Source organism: Hyperolius riggenbachi, chromosome 12 (genome assembly GCF_040937935.1).
Source record: "Hyperolius riggenbachi isolate aHypRig1 chromosome 12, aHypRig1.pri, whole genome shotgun sequence".
Classification (NCBI taxonomy): Eukaryota; Metazoa; Chordata; class Amphibia; order Anura; family Hyperoliidae; genus Hyperolius; species Hyperolius riggenbachi.
Window position 1 is genome coordinate 217,682,461 of NC_090657.1, and position 18,651 is coordinate 217,701,111.

General features: G+C 45.7%; 2 protein-coding genes across 3 annotated transcripts in view; one reads left to right on the plus strand and one right to left on the minus strand.

The window, feature by feature from the left end:
• NTN1 (netrin 1) overlaps positions 1-8,315 on the minus strand; it is a 431,580-nt gene extending 423,265 nt beyond the window's left edge. Inside the window, exon 1 of the mRNA XM_068263271.1 lies at positions 8,246-8,315. The gene's annotated coding sequence lies outside the window, so the exon portion shown is untranslated. The remainder of the gene's footprint in view (positions 1-8,245) is intronic.
• PIK3R6 (phosphoinositide-3-kinase regulatory subunit 6) overlaps positions 1-18,651 on the plus strand; it is a 147,223-nt gene that overhangs the window by 13,362 nt on the left and 115,210 nt on the right. Inside the window, exon 1 of one of the 2 annotated variants that reach the window (XM_068263268.1) lies at positions 16,294-16,395. The exons of the other annotated variant lie outside the window; for it this stretch is intronic. The gene's annotated coding sequence lies outside the window, so the exon portion shown is untranslated. Of the gene's footprint in view, positions 1-16,293; positions 16,396-18,651 lie in introns of those variants that run through there. 2 annotated transcript variants of the gene reach the window in all.

Here is an 18,651-nt window from a genome sequence, read left to right on the forward strand (position 1 = left end):
TTCTAAGCGCTTTGTGATTTTAAAAGCTCTTGCTAATGTTATCCTATGTGTGTGTTCACACTGGAGCGATGCGATTTTGGAATAATCCCCCATAGCACTGCATTAGCAATAGCTTTTCAAAATCACTAGCGCTAAAAAAGCTCTTGTAGTGTGAACAAGCCCTAATAGCTGGCGGTATATTGCATGGGGGCGTGACGTCACACGCTCCCACACGCAATATGGCGGCAATCAAGTTGGGTGCGTGGGTGATGGGCCCGCTAGTGATGATGCCAAGAGAATCGGAGCCGTGTTATGTTGATAGCATTCGTAATGCTGCAATTTAGCCGTATAGCGTACGCTGACTGCCCGCTCCCCCGTTACGCACGCTATGATGCCAATAGGGCTCGTAGCCTGCAATGACACTTACTATTACAGCCCTTGTAACAGCTGATAACGCTCGCTGTTACGCAACGCTACATTAGTGAATCAACCCCCTTATTGCTCTGCTGAGAGAGATCAACTCTTTGTGGACAGCACTGGAGCGAATTTCTTTCTGATCACCCACACTGAAGGTCCTTTCACACGGGTGGGAGGGTTAGGAGGGGGGAAGGCAGTAGAGACCTGCCTGACGCAACGGAAGTGACGTTTTTGCTGCATCCCCAACATGGGTCCAGAACTACGTTACTGCGCAGATTCTGCAGCAAGCTGCGGCGAGCTGCGTTGGCCTGGAAGTCATGTTAGTCTATGGCGATGCGTCAATGTTTAAAAAATGACCGACGTGACATTGCATTGTAAGCGTAAGCTTTTTAAAAAATATATTTTTACAATATGCTTCTGTGCGCTTCCGCATACCCCGAAGCAGGAAGTGACAGCAAGCGCGAGTCACTTCCTCCTTGGCTGGTGGCCAGACAGGTAAAACCGCGCAATAATAGCAGAGTGTCCCCTGAAGGTCTGTTTCTGGTGGTGTGATGCGGTCCGACGGGTACAACGCAAGGCATCGCTGCCGCTGGATTACAGTGTGAAACCAGCCTGAGGCCTGGAACACACTAGAGCGCTTTTTTTTGCGTTTAGGGAACGCTTTCAATCGCTAGCGAGTTCCCTAAACACTCTGCCAATATAAATGGATGGGACAGATTCCACTAGAGCAATTAAGGAAAACGCAATCACAGGACATGCAGCATTTTCAGCTCCCAAAATTGCTTGCACACGCGATCACAAATCGCTAGCGTTTTGCACTTTCTAGTGGGTTCCAGGCCCCAATGTATTGATTGCAGAATACAGTCATGAAATGCACAAAACATTGCGCGTTGCTAATTTATACAATCTTAACAACATATGCATTAAAAGGATGGGAGACTGAACTGAGGCTTTAAGGACTCTTTGCTCAGCTCTCTTTTGGACAATATGTACTCTAAATAAAGTTCTGCGACCTCAGACCACCAAGCCCAAAGCCTGGGAGTAACACATGACTCAGTCTCGCATAGCTGACCATCTCCTCTCACCTGCATCTCAAGATTACCGGTAGATCACAAAACGGTTCCCACACAAGATGCTACTAGAAGGATTTCTGCAGACTTTGCCGCACTTTTCTGCAGACGTTTCTAGGCTAAATTGCACCCAGGGCGAGGGTGTAAAAATTGTGCATTATATTTGGCCCACTCTAGACCACCAGAAAAGCTATATTGGAGGGTAAGCCCTAGATCATTGGGAGGCCATATGGGAAAGGGGCAGCACTAGATACTATAGAACTGTATAGGAGAGGGAAGGGGGCCACTAGACACCAGGGAACTGTATAGGGGATGGAGGGGGGGGGGCATTAGACACCAGTGGACCCACTTTATATTTGAGTTCGACAACCCTGCCCTAGACTATGATACATGCACTACATGCACTACAGGATACATACAAGTGGCTGCTGGGCTTCAGACGCTTCAGCTACCGCCTCCACTCACGCAACTTTATTAAAACGGCTTGTTGCCGTTGATGGTGTTTCTTGCTGGGTCCCCCTTTTTCTTACAAATTAGTGGACGCGACCAAGTTGTTGCCCCAAGAAGCAGCCGTGGATCTCCTCAAGTAGGCTAGCACCGGAAATAATCCTAGCGACACCACTTCTACTTGCCGCCCCCCCCCCCCATGTAATGCCCCCTCCCCCCAGGCCCTAGTGCGCTCTACATGCTTACCTGGCACGTTGGCGTGACTCCTGGCCTCTTCCCGTGTCTGGCATCATTTTGAATTGCCACCGTGAGCTCTTGTACCATGTGACATGTTGTGATGTCAGTACATGAGCTGGTGTCACGTGATACACTGGACACAAGGGGAGGCGCACCGGCATGACAGGTGAGCCGGCTGCGACACTCACCACTGGCCCGCGGGGTATACATACACCATACATCGGTCGGTCGGAAATCGAATGCCATTATTGCAGCGCACCTGATCGAGCACTTACTATCAGCACGCCTGATTGATCATTTCGGACAGCTATCACTCAAAACGTTCAATCTGGTGGCCACGTTGTGGCACTGATCGCAATCAAGCCATGTATGGGCAGATCGACCAAGAGACAGATCTCTCTCTGATTGGATCAGATTGGAGAGAGATTATACACCGCAGACCAATTCCCGATCAATTTCAGCATGAAATCGGCCTTGGGGCACTGTCAATTACGCCTGCCTGGCGGCCCTGATTTTTATCAGATTTGATAAAATTTTCGAATCAGATGGATGTATTGCCACCTTTACCGTTGTCCCGTAACCTGGTCTCAATGATGCTCTGACTGGCCCACCATAGAAGGAGGGCAGGTAAGCCTCTCAGATTAGGTTGCACCTGACAATACAGTAACCTGGCTGCTGTGTATACAGATTGTCTCTGGAATAAGAAAAGATAAAGCATGAATAGTGCTGGCTGGGTGTGGGCCTCATGGACTATACCAGCTTATTGTGGGACGGAATGAGGAAGTGTACATTGATAAAAATAGGAAATCTTTGTGATTGAGAGACACTTTGTTCCTGGCACAGAAGCATAAGGCCCCATTTACACTTAAAGTGAACCTCCGGACTAAAAATCTACTCAGCAGAACTGAAAAGGCTTGGTGTTTCTTTAACAGTTTCACAGCATCAGAACTTTGTTTTTCTTACCAAAGCATCATTTTTAGCTGCATTTTTAGTTAAGCTCCACCCATCAAAGAAAACTTCCCGGGCTTTTTTTCCCTGGTCCTGTGCAAAGCATGATGGGATTTCCTATGTTGTTATTCACGTTGCCTAGCAACTGGTAGGGGTGATTAGGACACAGGACAGTTGGAACTGTGTCTCATGCTCCCTGTCACCTCCTTTCAACCAAAAAGATGGCTGCCCTCATGAAATCACAAACATTTGCCTGTTGTTTTAAAACAGGGTGGGTAAGAGATTATATTACCAATCTATTCTAATTAACATAACTAATGTAACTTAATGACAGTATGTTTGTTTAGGCTGGAGTTCCTCTTTAATCAGTTGGTACGCGTTTTTTTTCCTTCTCCATAGCAGTGCATTGTGAAAAAGATTTCAGTTAAAAAACGCGTTAAGTGTGAAAGGTGCCATAGGAAAACGTGGGACCTACTTTGAAAATCATTTGACCTTTCAGTTATAACTGAGAGCAACTGATTAAGTGTAAATGGGGCCTAAAGTGAATCTGAAGTGAGTTTAAAAATAAAAAAAAAAACAGCTACTCACCTAAGCAGAGGGAAGGCCCTGGGCCCTGCAGACCATTCCCCATCTCCTCACGGTCTCCTCGTTTCCCCGCAGGCTTCTCCGTTTGGATCTCCCGCCACGGGAGACTTCTGCAGTCTTTGGAAGAACTCGGACCGCGTGCTTCTGAAGACCGCAGAAGTCTCCCCAACCCAGAAGAGAGCAGTCCTCTTTCAGGTTGAGGAGCCTGTGGGGGAACGCGGGCAAAGGGAGGAGAACAGGAAGGTTCTATAGGACCCAGAGCCTTCCCTCTCCTTAGGTAAGTATTGTCTTTTTATTTTTAAACTCACTTTAGTCTCCCTTTAAAAAGGAACTGTAACCAAGAATTGAACTTCATCCCAATCAGTAGCTGATACCCCCTTTCCCATGAGAAATCTTTACCTTTTCTTGAATAGATCATCAAGGATGTCTGTATGGCTGATATTGGGGTGAAACCCCTCCCACAGTGTGATGTCAGCACCTACTGTAAGCCCTAATTAGGGATAATCAAAGAGATGCAAATTCTTCCAAGGCTGTGGAGTCGGTACAAAAATCATCCAAATCCGACTCCTCAGTTTAGGAAACCACCGACTCCAGGTACCCAAAATGACTCCGACTCCTCAGTCTAATTCCTACCAGGGTTGTGGATTTGATACAAAAATCACCCGACTCTGACTCCCCAGTTTATGAAACCTCCAACTCCGACTGCAACTCAGACTTCAGGTACCCAAAATTGCTCTGACTCCGACTCCAGCTCCGACTCCACAGCCCTGAATTCTTCTGAGTTTATGCACATTTTTATGCAAATATATGCAGCTGGAAAAAGGACCAATCAATTTACACCTGGGATCCATTTTCAAACTGCGTACATTTGCATCAACTTGAAAGAATTTGCATGTCTTTGATCATCCCTAGTCCTGACATCACACTGTGTGAGCCTCGTTGCCTTGTGGAAAATAACAGCTGTTCCCAACTGCCAACCAAGCAACATCTCTCTTTGTGCATATGTGTATCTATAAAAAAACAACCTTTTAGCCTATAACTTTGATAGGCTGGGTACACACGTTGAGATTTCCCGCTCGATTTGCGGGATCGAACGGATCGATTAGATTATTTCAAACATGCTCGATTGGATTTCGATAGTTTTTTTTTATGTTAAGTATGCAAAATCAACAGCAGGAACGATCTAAATCCGATCGAGCATGTTTGAAATAATCGAATCGAACCGCGAATCGAGCGGGAAATCTCAATGTGTGTACCCATCATTAGGGAGTGTGGTTATAGAGAATGGCCGTTGGTGCGGTCTGTATTGTTTTTCATCTGGCAGTAGTAAAGATGCTGACCTGCAGGCTGAATGTGGATCAAACAATATGAACAAATAATATGGCGAATATCAATCATTTCTTGATCGCTCTTCTATTTTTTGAACTTCTCACTTTGCAATGTAGCGATTTATTTTTTCCCCTTTTAAAGAGAAACGATAACCAAGAATTGAACTTCATCCCAATCAGTAGCTGATACCCCCTTTTACACGAGAAATCTATTCCTTTTCTCAAACGGATCATCAGGGGGCGCTGTATGGCTGATATTGTGGTGAAACCCCTCCCACAGCGTGATGTCAGGACCATGGTTCTGACATCACACTGTGGGAGCCTTGCTGCATTGTGGGAAATAACAGCTGTTTCCAACTGCCAAACAAGCAAGCAGCATCTCCTTGCCATGACATCACCTGCTAGCAGTAAAAATGTCACCATGTGATAAATGTCAGAATGTAAATGTGGGAGAGGAAAGATTTTACAATGGGCAAACACTGACCAAATCATCTATACATAATTATTGTAAAAATTAAGCACTTTTTTAAATTACATTTTCACTGGAGTTCCTCTTTCAGGATTGGCCGGACTTAAAGTGGTATTTAACTCTAAAAACACACTGCATTGTGTTCATTATCTATAAGTCTTTGTTCACATCTAACATAGAAATCTCTGACGGCAGCGATTTTTGATTTTTTTTGCGCGTTTTTTTTCTCCTCTCGGCGCTTAGCTGCGCGCTGTGATTTTGTATAAAGTGCTTTTCTAGCGCTTTTGTTTTTTCCCTTTGACCTGGAAAATAATAAATACAATGTATTTATTCTTAAAAGCGAACATGGAAATCGCTATACAAAGCGCTTTTTCAAGCGCTTTGCGATTTTCCTATACCTTCTATTAAGCCAAACGCTCAGAAAATGGCACAGGCAGTGCTTTGCTGAGCGGATCAGAAACGAACCGCTCAGATGTGAACACTCTCATAGGGAATCATTGTACAAGTTTTTTAGGGCTATTTTCAAAATCGCCGGCGCTTGAAAAAAAGGGCAAAAACACCCTAGGTGTGAGCGAGCCCTAAGACCCTGCATTACAATCACTTTATTTTTGAATCGTTCAATTGTAAAAACGATTTTACACTGTACATTTTACACTGGTTATTTTTTGCCTTTGCCGGCAATAGATGAAGAGGTTGTTATCTTAAATGTGCTATTGATAATTGTGGGATTCACCAGTGGCTGGTTGGTGTAATGGTTAAGGGCTCTGCCTCTGACACAGGAGACCAGGGTTCGAATCTCGGCTCTGCCTGTTCAGTAAGCCAGCACCTATTCAGTAGGAGACCTTGGGGAAGACTCCCTAACACTGCTACTGCCTATAGAGCGCGCCCTAGTGGCTGCAGCTCTGGCGCTTTAAGTCCGCCCAGAGAAAAGCGCGATATAAATGTTCTGTGTTTGTTTGTTTGTTTAACCCCTTTCCTGATTCCTAATCCATGGGACATTCACCACCTGGCGTCTTCTCACTTCACATCGATTATTCGGAGGAATTAACTAGGTGTGGCGGGGAAGAATTCTAAGTGATGTTGAAACGCTGTATAAACACTACAGAACTTTGCAACATCCTCTGAAGTATTTGTGACATTCCACATAGCTGGCGCTTTCTTATCACTGCCGAGTGACAAAAATCATGCTTCTTAAAGGAGAACGCAGGTACAAAAAAAAAAACCCAAAAAACTAACCTCAATGGTAATCATCATCCAGCTGGATTCTGTGTGTCCATGTTTTACTATGAAAAGTGTGACACCAGTTTTCTGAGCTACAGCTATTCTGCTGTATGATTTATGACCCCGCCTCTTGTGATCCCGCCTCCTTATCAACATATCAACCCTGTGGGCCACCTTAGCACCTCCCCAATCAATGAATTCAACATGAGATATTTCAGATGAACTGGTGATAACATTGCGATGTTAGTCTACTCCCCTTGACCCAGGGACACTTAAGCCAGGAATAAAAAAATCAATTTTACTTGCCTGGGGCTTTCTACCAGCCTCCTGCAGCAGTTCCGTGCCCTCACAGTCACTCGTGGAGCCTCAGGTCCCCCACTGCCAGCTAGTTTCGTTTTCGCTGACAGGGAGATGGTGGGCTTTTTGCGCCTGCGCAGGCCTAGCCATGCATATCCTTCATGTTCCCATCCTCAATAGCGTCCTGCACAGGCGCAGGACGATATTGCGTATGGGAACGCGAAAAAAAATCTGTGTAGCCAGGCCTGTCAGCGAAAATGAAACTAGCTGGCGGCGGGGTACCGGAGGCTCCGCGAGTGACTGCGAGGGCACAGGACGGCTACAGGGGGCTGGAAGGAGCTCCAGGAAAGTACAACTGATTTTTTATTCCTGGCCTAAGCTTCCCTTGAAGCTAGTTTCACATCAGCAACCTGCATTTTGGTTGAGGTGAGATCGGGTGATTGCGTCGCACTGCAGCACTTAAAGAGGAGCTGTCAGCCATACTATCTCAGAAAAAAATATATATATAAGTAGATAAATACTTGCTCTACTTACATAAAATGTAATGCACTGTCCACGTTATAATTCCTGTGAATTTTATAAAGGAAAAGTAGAGAATCCTATTCTAGACAGTTTCCATATTTACTGTGGCTATTTTGAAGCCAGCCCTGATGTAATATCTACCCTTAGTCTCCTCTGCCTGATTTGCCCGCCCCTTCACTATAGAAAGTGCATTGTTTCAGCCTGAGAAATTTTGGCCAATCAGAGAGAAACAGAGGTGTGGGAGGGGAAAAGAGAAGGGGAAAGAGGCTTCAGCCAATCAGGCTGCATTAGAAAAGTCTGAGGGGAAGTAGAGAAGCAAAAAAAGACAACCCAGCATGCCCTGCAACTTCTCTTCTGTGTACCAAATTTTCTGTGTACCAAATAAAGAGTCATGTAAGCTGGGGAATGATAATTTATAAACAAGAAAAGTAATAGTGATTTTAACTTTTGGTTTGCCTGATTAGCATCCTTATTACTTGTTTACCAGATAAAAATAAAGATTTTATTTTTGATTTTATGCCCGACAGTCACTCTTTAAAATAGGCTTTGGAGAATACCACGGCAATGCGCGGTAATCTCACTTCAGACAGCAAGCCAAAGTATAAATAAAGCTCTCTAGAGCTCACTTCCTGTGGCCGAAAAAGGAATTGCATGGAAGTGTATTGAAAAAATCCGCTTCCGCACATGCGAACCAGTTCAAAATATGTACATTGCCATTGACTTACATGACTTGCAGTCACTGCATTTCGCCACGGATGTCGAAAGGTATTTCGTGTCAGATGCCAGAAAATGTCCCACAGACTTTAATTGCTTTAGCGTTACCCTGCAGTAAAAAAGGATGAGGCAATGCAATAAAAACATCCTACTGTTAAAAAGGGCCCTCCTTCATTTCACTTTTTCTCTTAAAGAGAAACTCCGACCAAGAATTGAACTTTATCCCAATCAGTAGCAGATACCCCCTTTTACATGAGAAATCTATAACTTTTCAAAAACAGACCATCAGGGGGCGCTGTATGACAATGATATTGTGGTGAAACCCCTCCCACAAGAAACTCTGAGTAACGTGGTACTCCTGGCAGTTTCCTGTCTGTGAACCTCGTTGCATTGAGGGAAATAGCTGTTTACAGCTGTTCCCAACTGCCAAAAAAGCATGCAGCAGCAACATCGCCTGCCAGCAATAAAAATGTCACCATGTGATAAATGTCAGAATGTAAATCAGGGAGAGGAAAGCTTTTACAATGGGCAAACACTGACTAAATCATTTATACATAATTGTAAAAATGAAGCAGATTTTTTGTATTATTTTCACTGGAGTTCCTCTTTAAAGGACAACTGAAGTAAGAAGAATATGGAGGCTGCCTGACTGGTGCACAAGCCCATTGTTTCCCTCCTGTGTGCTCCACAACATCAGGGAAGAAAGATCACAATAAAATGACTATCGGTGGCCACTAATGATCCAATCTCCTCATTTCTATGTAATATAGAGGTGGCCACTAAAACTCCAATTTCTAGCAAAATATTATTATTATTATTATTATTATTATTATTTTTTATTTATATAGCGCCAGCATCTTCCGTAGCGCTGTACATAATACAAACAAATAATGGGGAACAGATATACATAAGAAGTACAAGACACCATACAGTCATGACATTGAATAGAATAAATACAGATACATACATAGTTGATATGTAGTTGGTACATGTACATATGTTAAAATAACATCAGTATGAGAAACACTAGGAGGAGGTCCCTGCCCTTGCGGGCTTACAATCTAGAGGGTAGTGGGGAGGAGACAAAAGGGAAGGAAACACAAGAATTAGTGGGTGAGCCAGTGTGCCTTCAGTGCTGCCTATAGCAAATTATAGGCTTATCTGAACAAGTGTGTTTTCAGAGTACGTTTGTAGGTTTCCAGACTCGTGGCATGACGAACCGGCTGAGGGAGGGAGTTCCAAAGGAGAGGGACAGCCCGTGAGAAGTCTTGGATGCGAGAGTGAGAGGAGGTGACTAGGCTGGAGGACAAAAGGGTCTCCTGTGAGGAACGGAGGGTCCGGGCGGGGAGGTATCTGGAGATTAAAGGGAACCTTAACTGAACGGGGGGTATAGAGTTTTACTTACCTGGGGCTATTGCCAGCCCCCTGCAGCAGTCCTGTGCCCTCTGCGCCGCTCTGGAATCCTCTGGTCCCCCGCTGTCACTTAGTTTCGTTTTTGACGACTCACCAGTCCCCGGCCGCCATGCGTATTATTGGACGCATTCACCAATGCAATTAGCGCTGTTGCGGACCGCAACGCGTACAAAAATACGCGTTGCCGCATTCCGCACGCGTAGATATGCGGCAACGTGTATTTTTGTACGCGTTGCGGTCCGCAATAGCGCTAATTGCATTGGTGAATGCGTCCAATAATACACATGGCGGCCGGCGACTGGTGAGTCGTCAAAAACGAAACTAAGTGACAGCGGGGGACCAGAGGATTCCAGAGCGGCGCCGAGGGCACAGGACTGCTGCAGGGGGCTGGTAATAGCCCCAGGTAAGTAAAACTCTATACCCCCCGTTCAGTTAAGGTTCCCTTTAAAGAGGAAATGTATGGAGGCGATAGCTTGTGTAGAGCTTTGTATGCAAGTGTGAGAAGTTTAAACTGGATCCTTTGGGCAACTGGTAGCCAATGGAGTTATTGGCAGAGAGGGGCTGCCTCAGAGGATCTAGAAGAGAGGTGGATGAGACAGGCCGCAGAGTTTAGTAGGGATTGGAGAGGTGCCAGTCTGCTTTTTGGTAGACCACAGAGTAGGGTGTTGCAAAATATCGTTTGAGCGATCAGAAATTCTCATTGGATTGGTTGTAAATAATCTTATTTGATGGGCGCAATCGATTACGAACGATTGTAAAATTGAATTTTCGTCACACAAAAATTTGTATTTTCTTGTTGGATGTGCTAGATAGGAAGCAAAGATTGGTTTGTTGATGGTGTAGTGAACGATTTTTCTTCCGATCAGAATTATCTGATTGTTCGAATGATTTTTTGTTAGAAATTGGACTGTTAGTGGCCACCCGAGAAACTCCAACCTAGAATTGAACTTTATCCCAATCAGTAGCGGATGCCCCCTTTCACATGAGAAATATAATGATTTTCACAAACAGACCATCAGGGGGCGCTGTTTGACTGATTTTGTGCTGAAACCCCTCCCACAAGAAGCTCTGAATACCGCGGTACTCTGGGCAAACTGCCACAATGTAACAATGTTCACAGACAGGAAATAGCTGTTTACAGCTGTCTGTAACAGCCAAAACAGCTAGCAGCAGCTACATAACCTGCCCACAGTAACAATGTCACCATGTAATAAATGTCAGAATGTGAATCTGGGAGAGGAAAGATTTTACAATGAGCAAACACTGACTAAATCATTTATACATAATTATGGTAAAAAATGAAGCACTTTTTTTACTACATTATTTTCACTGGAGTTCCTCTTTAAGGGACCTGCAGAAATTCTCCATTCAATATATTCATTCAATTTATCTTTATACTACATAGATTTGGCAAAATTGGATGAAAAAGACTGGATCATTAGTGGCCACCTTTAAATACCCAAAGTCAATGTTCAGGATCACAACTATAACCGGTTAGAAGGGGTTCACTTATTTAACAAGATCACATCACGTTCTTCATATTTCTTCCAAGTGCCCAGGAGCACTCACAGTGGCTTTAGTGCAGGAAAGTGTGCCTAGGTCCTCACCCCAGTACCAAGGGGTCACAACATAGAATCTCGCCAAAGGACCGGCACCAGTCGATGTATTTAGAAGCTCTTTATAACTTTATTGGCATCAATATGATAGCAATGACAGACGCTGTTTCGGCCCCCATGGGCCTTTATCAAGTTGCACAGGATGATCCTGTGCAACTTGATAAAGGCCCATGGGGGCCGAAACAGCGTCTGTCGTTGCTATCATATTGATGCCAATAAAGTTATAAAGAGCTTCTAAATACATCGAGTGGTGCCGGTCCTTTGGCGAGATTCTATCACGTTCTTCATACAAATATCCCCGTCACAAGCAGCGCTCAGATCGTCCTTCAGTGGAGATGTCTCTCCAATCTAGGCAAAAGGTACCCATACATTTAGATATTCGGCAGCCAATCGACCAACCTATTTGATAAATATTAATCGAACCGCATGAAAACCGGTGCCATCAAGTGCATGTCCGATCGACGATGTAACCGATTTTTTGAGCCGAGCATATTGATCGGACATGCTGCCAGATGTCAGGCCGTTGTGGTCGGTCGGGTAAGCGGCGGCAACTAATTTTCAATGTGCCCACTTTACTCCGGCAAACACAAAGTTCCCCTTTGAAGAACCACTCCAGCGAATAAAGTAAGCAGTTAAAATCTGACATAACAGACAGGTTTTGGACTAGTCCATCTCCTCATGAAGGATTCTCAGGGTTTCCTTTGTTTTCAAAAGCATTTCCTGAACAGCACTCGCCAAGTCGAATTGCCAATATAATGTGCAAGTAAGTAGGGAGGCTGGCTGATATCTTACTATTTTGGCAGTTAAACTTCCATTCAGGAAATGTAAGTCCATCTCCCCCATGAGTAGACGGACAAGTCCAAAACCAGTTGGTTCTGTCAGATTTTAACTGCTGTTTTTTGCTGGACTGGCCCTTTAACCTCCCTGGCGGTAAGCCCGAGCTGAGCTCGGGCTATGCCGCACAGGGAGATATCTCAGTCCCTGGTGGGGCGATTTTCACAATGTAAAGTGCTGTGCGCGCAGCTAGCACTTTGCTAGCTGCGCGCACAGCTTGATCACCGCCACTCTGCGGTGATCGCCTGCACGCAGCGGCAGAAGAGGGCCCCCGCCAGAGCCCTGCGCTGCCCGGACCAATGAGTTCCAGGCAGCGCTATGGGCTGGATCGAGTGCGCCTGACGTCAGCTGACGTCCATGACGTCATGCCGATCGTCGCCATGGCGACAGGAGAAGCCAAACAGGGGAACGCGTTATATACGTGTTCCCCTGTTTGCTATTGTTGCCGGCGGCGATCGGACTAGAGGGCCACATGCGCCCTCTAGTGGTGTTTCATGTAGCTACCACTCTGGTAGCTTTACATGAAACAAAAAAAACTAAAAAATTAAAAAAAAGTTTTTTTCACCATTTGAAAAAAAAAATTAACCGCCAGGGAGGTTAACAAAGCGCTAGATGCGGTTGTATGAGAACAAGGCCTCTGCTGTGACCACGGAACGCATAGTTCTGCTGCTCTCAAAAGTCACTTCTCTAAACAGGGGAATTAAACCATGCAAAAGAGTTCCCCTTTTCAAGATAGCATCTGCTGAATCGGAGTTCTGCCTAAATCTGCTGAACTGATGACCTTTGAATGTGGACATCCTGGAAATGACCGAGCTACACACTGTCTGAACTGATATTTAGTGGGGCTATATAAAACAGACAACTCTGGATTCCACTATGGAGGCAGCAATCGTTATAATCCATCAAAATTGTCTCTTCCCCATCGGTCAATAGCAGAACCAATACTTTCATCCATGTTCCAGATTGTACAACAAACTATATTGGACACTAATCACGTCAGCCTTCAGGGTTCTCGGCACCTTATGCATCCAAGTAAATTTATATCTTTCAGCGCTCCTCCCATTCATTCACCAATAACTTAATCACTACTTATCACTTATACCTTGTTTCTTTTGCCACAAATTAGGCATTTTGTGGGTGATTTTTTTTTTTCTATCTACATTTAATGGACATAAAAGTGAAAATAAGCTGATGAGATAAACAATTGTATCTATCATCCTCGTCCTCCTAAAAATGACTTGTTAAGATATCCCACAGTTTTATTTTATATTTAAATCGACTTTTTACATTTTTACTGTTTCGATGTCTCTGCTCAATGATACATGCATTGAAGTATGCCAGAGCTCAAATCTATGAACGAATTACCATTTTTATCGCTTTCCTGCTCTCAGAAGCCATTTACAGGCAGAAAAGTGTTTTATGGCTGTAATTCAGTGAGAGTTACACTATAGTCTGACCCAGTCCCGACCGAACAGAAACTGCCCCTTACATACCTGATTTTTAACTCTTTCAGACAGAGAAAGAAAAAAAGGAACACAGTATAGTTATATGTGTGCTTGGCACTGTACATACCCATGTCTATCTCATCATATCATATATCACCTCGGTTGTCCTTTAAATGGGGAAAATCAGGAAAAAAATGAAAAAAATACACTATGGGCCTGATTCACTATTCGGTGCTAGTTAGCACGCCTTAAGGAATTGGGCATGCTAACTAGGCTGCTAAGTAGTTAGCACGCACCAAGCTGAATAAGTCCCACGCGCAAAAGCCAGTGAGTGTGAAACGTTGCACCGGGTGTGACGAAAACGGTGCATTCTATGCGCCTATAAGGTCGCAATGGATTAGCCCTAAATGTTGCACCGATGCAAAGGCCGGTGTGCGCAGGACTTTGCGCACAAGCGCTAATTAGCGCGCGCAAAGAGGTTTTAGGCGTGATAAAGGGCCTTTCACAAGCGTGCTAACAGTTAGCACCGTTTTGTGAATCAAGCCCTATGTCTCCAAAAATGCCTATGGCTTTTTTTTTGCAGGCCATTTACGCCTAAACCCAGCCACCCCACACAGACTACTAACACTAATCCTCCCCATTCTACAGGCATATCTAACACTGATGGTCACCAGCATAGGCACCCATATAAAACGTCACTAATAGCAACAACAACTACTAAACATTTGTAAAACGCTTTTCTCCCATAGGACTCAAAGCAGCTTCCGTATCGGCTAGAACAGAAAATTTAGGCGCAGGAGTCACCCGATAAAATAACAGGTACCGGGACCATCCACTATAGAAACCTCGGCTATAAAAAGCGGTTGCCAAGGCACCCACTATTTCTAGATTTATAGGCGCTATAGTTATAGCACCAGTTTCTATAGTGGAAAGTCCCGTCAGCCGCTATTTTATCAGGGGACTCCGGTGCCCAAATTTACTGTTATAGCCAATATTAGCGGCATTTTACACGGGCGCCTATGGTGGCAACATAACCCGAGGTGAGAGGGCTATGGAGGCTGCCATATTTATTGTAAACAATGCCAGTTACCTGCCAGCTCTGTTGATCTTCTAGCATAGTGTCTGAGTCAAAACCTTGGAACAAGCATATGGCTAAGCCAGTAAAATGTGAGCCAGAGCACCTGATCTGCTGCATGCTTGTTCAGGGTCTATGGCAAAAAGTATTAGAGACACAGGATTAGGAGGACTGCCAGACAACTGTTATTGTTTAAAAGGAAATAAATATGGCAGCCTCCATATCTCCCTCAACTCGGGTTCCCATTAGCGCTCTTTTCCACTGCACAGCTGAATCGCAAAATCGCTAGTAATTTTAAAATCGCTAGGGTTGCCACTTCATCATAGAAATAAGTATATGTATTTTCCACTATAGTGATTCAAATCGCAATTGCTTTCTGGAGCGATTTTAAGAGTGATAATGCAATGCAAATGAAAAGTCGCAACCATAATCGCATAACAAAATTAATAAAAAATCGCAATCAATGGCATTTGTGATTGTGATTGTTAGTGGAAAAGGGCCCTTAAAGAAACTCTGTAACTAAAAAAAAGTTCCCCTGGGGGGTGCTCACCTGGGGTCGGGGGGAAGCCTACGGATCCCATCGAGGCTTCCCCCATCCTCCTGTGTCCCACGGTGGCAGCGATAAAGCTCCCGGAACAGCGGGGATGTAAATATTTACTTTCCTGGCTCCAGCACAGGCGCAGTATCGGCTCACCGGTCGGAGATAGCCGGAAATAGCCGATCGCTGTCGGGCCGCTCTACTGCACAGGCGCAAGTCTCCGGCACCTGCACAGTACAGCAGACCCGAATGAAGTCGGCTATTTCCGCCTATTTCTGAGCAGAAAGCCGCAACAGCGCCCCCGCTGGAGCCAGGAAAGGTAAATATTGCACAGCCTGACAAATTGTCGGCTGTGCGTTCCGTGGGCTGCAGCGAGACCGCCGTGGGACACAGGAGGACGGGGAAAGCCTCGATAGGATCCAGAGGCTTCCCCTTACCCAGGTGAGTACCCCCCGGGGAACTTTTTTAGTTACAGAGTCTCTTTAAAGGGAACCTTAACTGAGAGGGATATGGATGTTTTAAACAATACCAGTTGCCTGGCAGTACTGCTGATCTCTTTGGCTGCAGCAGTGGCTGAATCACACACCTGAAACAAGCATGCAGCTAATCCAGTCTGACTTTAGTCAAAGCACCTGATCTGCATGCTTGTTGAGGGGCTGTGGCTAAAAGTATTAGAGACACAGGATCAGCAGGAGAGTCAGGCAACTGGTATTATTTTAAAAGGTAAAATCCATACACTTCTCAGTTTAGGTTCCCTATAATGTGGATATAATGTTCTCAGTAGAGGGGTTGTACCCTGCAGCACAATATCCTGGTAGTCCAGACTGTCTATATCATCACTGGGTGGCCTGTAGTAAAAGTATTTCAGTAGGAAAAGTTTCCCTATTCTGCGCCTGGAAATATTTACACGCTGGCGATCGCCCCTCCGGCAGCTCTTGGCGTCTCCTCCAGTGAAGATTTTCTTTAATGAATCAGGGCTGTGATATTTATAATTCTGCATGTGACCGGCCACTGTCCTGCCCTCCTCTTCCTTCCTGTGCCTCGCGGGGCCTCAGCGATGTTCAGAGCAGCAGTTCACCAGCCTCCAGTCACCCTGCATCTGCTGCCGGCGTGTGCCTACGCTTCTGGATTCCGTATAAAGTCTGTGGGCCCTCCGCTGTACCACCAGCAGAGCCTGCGCTGTCACCACTGCCAGCGGGGAAGGAGCCAGAGCTGCAGGGGATATGTCAGGCAGCAACAGGTGAGCCACTCGCGGCTGCCAGATTACCATGCACGGGTCTGGGCAACGGGGCGTCGCAATCTATGTAGTGACTGGTAATATAGAGACAGCCATCTTTAATCTAGTTTAAAAAATGCCAGTTGCCCGGGTGTCACGCTGATCTTTTGGCTTTAGTTGTATTTAAAGGGAACCCGAGGCGAACCTCAGGTCAAAAAAAGACATAGTTACCTAAGAACAGGGAAGCCTTTGCATGATCCTCACTGCCGCTGCTCGCTGAGACCCTCTGGGACAGGGGTGTCAGACTCAAATACAAAGTGGGTCGAAATTGTACACTGAGACCTAGTCACGGACCGACCTCAATGTCTACTGGCCACCTTCCTCCCTTATAAAGTTCTCTGGTGTCTAGTGGTCCCCTCACTCCCCTATACAGTTCCCTGGTGTCTAATGGCCCCCACCCTCCCCTATACAGTTTCCTGGTGTATAGTGCTTTCCCCCTACCTGTTCATATGGCTTCCCTGGTGATCTAGAGCAAGGCTTTTCAACCTGTGGTACGCGTACCACCAGTGGTACTTTGCTGTTGGCCAGGTGGTACACACCAGGTTTGTCTGCCACTTGTCATCATCCCATCTTGCCTCCACAAAGTTCAGCTCCCCGCTGTGCTGCCCTGCGGCATACTTCAGACCTCAGATCAGTGGTGAAGAGACAGCCAGGCAATCGGTGCACAGTGAGTCGGGTTACTGCTGATCTGAGGTCTGAACTATTCTGCAGGGCAGCATAGCGAGGACCTCGGGAGGCAAAAGAGGCTTCCACCTTCCTCCACAGTAGAGGAGTTCCAGCAAAAGGACACCCAAAGATCTCCTTGTCAGCATACCCTCATACACATGTAGCAGCTCTCCGCTTTGATTTTGGTGGAAACAGCCGAGCCTAATCGGCTCCGCTCTACTGCGCAGGCCCACAGGTGGTACTTCTAAATGTTCAGGTGATAAAAGTGGTACAATTAGTGGAAAGACTGAAAAGCCCTGATCTAGATCTAGAGCTTCACCTCCAATATAGCTTCCCTGGTGGTCTAGAGTGGGCCAAACATAATGTAAAGTGGGGGAACTACTTGAAGGCCAAATTGAATGGCTCTGAGGGCCAAATTTGGCCTGCGGGCCGGATTTTGACATGTATGCTCTAGCAGATCCGCGCCCTGCTTCTTTCCATGCACCAGTATGGTCACGCCTGTACAGTAGCACCAGTGGCTACGGCTAACTGCGCAGGTGCAGCCATACTCACACAGGCACATGTGTGCCACCCGAATCTTCAATCCAACAGCCTCTTGTCCGATTCCATTGGGGGTCCACAAGCACAACAGTGGTCTGGAGGATGGCTTGGGAAACCTCTCTAAAGGATCCAGAGGTTTCCCTCTTCTGTGTTTCCTGACCTGAGGTTTGTATCGCGGAAACGCGCTGCAATTTCGTAGTGGTTAGCTCTCTCCCCTTGCAGAGCTGGATCCCCGGTTCGAATCCCAGCCTGGGAACTATCTGCACAGAGTTTGTATGTTCTCCCCGTGTCTGTGTGGGTTTCCTCCGGGCACTCTGGTTTCCTCTCACAGCCCCAAGAAAACATACAGATAAGTAAATTGACTTTCCCCTGAATTGCCCCTAGACTACAATACATACATACAGACATATGACTATGGTAGGGATTAGATTGTGAGTTCCTCTGAGGGACAGCTATCGACAAGTCAATATACTCTGTACAGCGCTGTGGAAGATGACGGTGCTATATAAGCAGGGCTGTGGAGTCGGAGTCGAGGAGTCGGAGTTGTGGTTTCATAAACTGAGGAGCCGGAGTCGGGAGTCGGAGTCGCATGATTTTTGTACAAAATCCACAGCCCTGGTAAGTATTAGACTAAGGAGTCGGAGTCGAGGAGTCGGAGTTGGGGCCATTTTGGGCACTCGGAGTCGGAGTCGTGGTTTCAGAAACTGAGGAGTCGGAGTTGGAGTCGGAAGATTTTTGTACCGACTCCACAGCCCTGTATTTAAGTACTAAATATTAATAATAAATAATATGACAGAAAGTTGCATCATGTGTACATGTCTAATCTTCTCCCGATCAGTAACGGATAGATTTTCCTGTGATGGAAAAATCTATCCCGTTATTGAACAAGAGCAGATCAGACATGATGAAATAATCGTCTGATTCCCATAGATTGAACGGGAAATAGCATTGTGTGTACCCAGCAAACAGTTATGCCATGCAGTTTCCACTTCAGATTTGTGCAAGAGATTCGAT